Source organism: Anarhichas minor, unplaced genomic scaffold (genome assembly GCF_050575085.1).
Source record: "Anarhichas minor isolate MPS153535 unplaced genomic scaffold, ASM5057508v1 ptg000236l, whole genome shotgun sequence".
Classification (NCBI taxonomy): Eukaryota; Metazoa; Chordata; class Actinopteri; order Perciformes; family Anarhichadidae; genus Anarhichas; species Anarhichas minor.
In genome coordinates, this window is record NW_027466682.1 from 12,501 (window position 1) to 17,500 (window position 5,000).

Here is a 5,000-nt window from a genome sequence, read left to right on the forward strand (position 1 = left end):
AAACCCGAGCGAAAAACTCTATGTCCTTAAACGAAATACCCGTTTTGCGCGGTCCATATCTCCGCGAAAACACAACGCACAGCCGGGACACTCATATCTAATTGTAGTCCAAGTCCCCCTCTACAAACACATCCGAGTGGATCCTGGATGCGACCTCCACAGCCGAGGCACGAGTCGGTCAAAGTAGGTCGCAGGGACCATATTACGCGCGCCATATCTACCCGGAAATAGAACGCACAGCGGGGATACTCATGCCCAGTTGTCGAGCTGGAAGTCCTCTAACCACCCATATAAGATGAATAATAAACGGATACACACAGCCGATGCAGCGCGTGTTTGAAAACCGCCGATCGATCTTCATACTCTGACAAAATCACAGCGAAAAATCCTTAAACCAAATACCCGTTTTGCGCGGTCCATATCTCCGCGAAAACACAACGCACAGCCGGGAACCTCATATCTAATTGTAGTCCAAGTCCACTTCTACAAACCTATCCGAGTGGATCCTGGATGCGAGGTCCACAGCCGAGGCACCACGCGGTCAAAGTAGGTCGCAGGGGCCCTATTACGCGCGCCATATCTACCCGGAAATGGAACGCACAGCGGGGATTCTTATTTTGAATACACGGTCCCGACGTCCTCTAACTACCCATATAAGCAGAATAATAAACGGGTACCCACAGCCGAGGCAGCACGTATTTGAAAACCGCCGACCGATCTTCATACTCTGACAAAATCACAGCGATAGCGCCAATACTCTGTTTCCTTAAACCAAATCGCCGTCTTGCGCGGTCCATATCCCCGCGAATACACAACGCACAGCCGGGACACCTATGCCGACGTGTAGCCACCGTCAACCTCTAAAGACATGTGGAGGGTGATCCACAATCGGACACTCACAGCCGAGGCACGACGCGGTCAAAGTAGGTCGCAGGGACCATATTACGCGCGCCATATCTACCCGGAAATAGAACGCACAGCGGGGATACTCATGCCCAGTTGTCAAGCTGGAAGTCCTCTAACCACCCATCTAGACACTCCTATAAACGGATACACACAGCCGATACAGCGCGTATTTGAAAACCGCCGACCGATCTTCATACTCTGACAAAATCAAAGCGAAAGACTTAAACGAAATACCCGTTTTGCGAGGTCCATATCCCCGCGAATACACAACGCACAGCCGGGACACTTATACCCGATCGTAGACCACATCCACCTCTACAAACCTATCCGAGTGGATCATGGATGCGACCTCCACAGCCGAGGCACGGTGTAGTCAAAGTAGGTCGCAGGGACCACATTACGCGCGCCATATCTACCCGGAAATAGAACGCACAGCGGGGATTCTTATACTGAATACACGGCCCCGACGTCCTCTAACCAACTATGTAAACTGAATAATAAACGGATAACCACAGCCGAGGCAGCGCGTGTTTGAAAACAGCCGACCGATCTTCATACTCTGACAAAATCACAGCGAAAGACTTAAACGAAATCGTCGTTTTGCGAGGTGCATATCTCCGCGAATACACAACGCACAGCCGGGACACTTATACCCAGTTGTAGTCCACGTCCCCCTCTACAAAACTATCGGAGTGGATCCTGGATGCGAGGTCCACAGCCGAGGCACGGTGTAGTCAAATTAGGTCGCAGGGACCATATTACGCGCGCCATATCTACCCGGAAATAGAACGCACAGCGGGGATTCTTATACTGAATACACGGCCCCGACGTCCTCTAACCAACTATGTAAGCTGAATAATAAACGGATAACCACAGCCGAGGCAGCGCGTGTTTGAAAACAGCCGACCGATCTTCATACTCTGACAAAATCACAGCGAAAGACTTAAACGAAATCGTCGTTTTGCGAGGTGCATATCTCCGCGAATACACAACGCACAGCCGGGACACTTATACCCAGTTGTAGTCCACGTCCCCCTCTACAAAACTATCGGAGTGGATCCTGGATGCGAGGTCCACAGCCGAGGCACGGTGTAGTCAAAGTAGGTCGCAGGGACCATATTACGCGCGCCATATCTACCCGGAAATAGAACGCACAGCGGGGATTCTTATACTGAATACACGGCCCCGACGTCCTCTAACCAACTATGTAAGCTGAATAATAAACGGATAACCACAGCCGAGGCAGCGCGTGTTTGAAAACAGCCGACCGATCTTCATACTCTGACAAAATCAAAGCGAAAGACTTAAACGAAATACCCGTTTTGCGAGGTCCATATCCCCGCGAATACACAACGCACAGCCGGGACACTTATATCTAACTGTAGTCCAAGTCCCCCTCTACAAATCTATCCGAGTGGATCATGGATGCGAGGTCCACAGCCGAGGCACGATGTAGTCAAAGTAGGTCGCAGGGGCCATATTGCGCGGTCCATATTTACCCGGAAATGGAACGCACAGCGGGGATTCTTATACCGAATCCACGGTCCCGACGTCCTCTAACTACCCATATAAGCAGAATAATAAACGGGTATCCACAGCCGAGGCAGCACGTATTTGAAAACCGCCGACCGATCTTCATACTCTGACAAAAAGCGCCGGGCGATCTTCATACTCTGACAAAATCACAGCCGTTTTTATATCGTTTTGCGAGATGGATATCTCCGCGAATACACAACGCACAGCCGGGATACTCATACCTAATTGTATAATACGTCTACCTCTACAAACCTATCCGAGTGGATCCTGGATGCGAGATCCAGAACCAGGATCCATATCGCGCGGGTAAACGGCGGGAGTAACGAGGACTCTCTTAAGGTAGGGGACGTTACTGGGCTGCGCTGCGAAAGACGAGCGCCAAAACTCTGTTTCCTTAAACGGAAGCGCCGTTTTGCGAGGTGGATATCTCCGCGAAAACACCACGCACAGCCGGGACACTTATACCCAATCGTAGACCACGTCCACCTCTACAAACCTATCCGAGTGGATCCTGGATCCGAGACCCACAGCCGAGGCACCACGCGGTCAAAGTAGGTCGCAGTTGCCGTTTTGCGCGCTCCATCTCTCCGCCAAAACACCACGCACAGCCGGGACACTTATACCCTATTGTAGACCCCGACCTCCTCTAACCACCCATACATGCAGAACAATAAACGGATACCCACAGCCGATGCAGCAAGTAGTTCAAAAGCGCCGGCCGATCTTCGTACTCTGACAAAATCACAGCGAAAGACGAGCGCCAATACTCTGTCTCCTTAAACCAAATCGCCGGTTTGCGCGGTGCATATCCCCGCGAATACACAACGCACAGACTCGGCCCCTACGCCGAATAGTAGACCACGTCCACTTCTAAAGACCTGTGGAGTTTGAGCCACAATCGGACACTCACAGCCGATGCACGACTCGGTCAAAATAGGTCGCAGTAGCCACATTGCGCGGTTCATATCTCCGCCAAAACACAACGCACAGCCGGGATACTTATGCCGAATTGTAGACCCCGACGTCCTCTAACCACCCATCTAGACACTCCTATAAACGGATACCCACAGCCGATGCAGCGCGTAGTTCAAAAGCGTCGGCCGATCTTCGTACTCTGACAAAATCACAGCCAAAGACGAGCGACAATATCGCCGGTCTGCGAGGTCCATATCTCCGCGAATACACAACGCACAGCCGGGACACTTATACCCGATCGTAGACCACATCCACCTCTACAAACCTATCCGAGTGGATCCTGGATCCGAGACCCACAGCCGGGGCACGATGTACGCAAAGCCGGTCACAGTAGCCGAGCGCCAATACTCTGTTTCCTTGAACAAAATCGCCGGTTTGCGAGGTGCATAGCTCCGCGAATACACAACGCACAGCCGGGACACTTATACCCAATTGTAGACCACATCAACCTCTACAAAACTATCCGAGTGGATCCTGGATGCGAGACCCACAGCCGAGGCACGATGTGGTCAGAATAGGTCGCAGGGGCCACATTGCGCGGTCCATAAACCCGGAAATGGAACGCACAGCGGGGATAATAATACCGAAATGTCGACCCAGACGTACTCTCACAACCCATAAGGCAGACCAATAAACTGACACCGACATAACCAATAAACTGACACCGACAAATGAATAAACGGACACCCACAGCCGATGCAGCACGTATTTCAAAAGCGTTGGCGATATTCGTCTCACAGCGAAAGACGAGCGCCAATACTCTGTTTCCTTGAACCAAATTCCCGGTTTGCGCGGTCCATATCTCCGCGAATACACAACGCAAAGACTCGTCCCCTACGCCGAATAGTAGACCACGTCCACTTCTAAAGACCTGTGGAGGAGGATCCAGGATCGGGCATTCACAGCCGATGCACGACGTGGTCAAAATAGGTCACTGTAGCCATATTGCGCGCTCAATATCTCCGCCAAAACACAACGCACAGCCGGGGTACTTACGCCGAATTGTAGACCTTGAAGTCCTCTAACCAGCCATCCATGCACTCCTATAAACGGATAACCACAGCCGATGCAGCAAGTAGTTCAAAAGCGTCGGCCGATCTTCGTACTCTGACAAAATCACAGCGAAAGACGAGCGCCAATACTCTGTCTCCTTAAACCAAATCGCCGGTTTGCGCGGTGCATAGCTCCGCGAATACACATCGCACAGACTCGTCCCCTACGCCGAATAGTAGACCACGTCGACTTCTAAAGACCTATGGAGTTAGATCCACAATCGGACACTCACAGCCGATGCACGACGTGGTCAAAATAGGTCACTGTAGCCGTTTTGCGCGCTCCATATCTCCGCCAAAACACAACGCACAGCCGGGGTACTTATGCCGAATTGTAGACCCCGACGTCCTCTAACCAGCCATCCATGCACTCCTATAAATGGATAACCACAGCCGATGCAGCGCGTAGTTCAAAACCGCCGGCCGATCTTCATACTCTGAGTAAAAATGCCCCCAGCACATCAAGTGCATGGCACCCCAGGAAAGGGGCATGTTTCATGGGTAAAGTACATCCACAACACCTTCATGCAC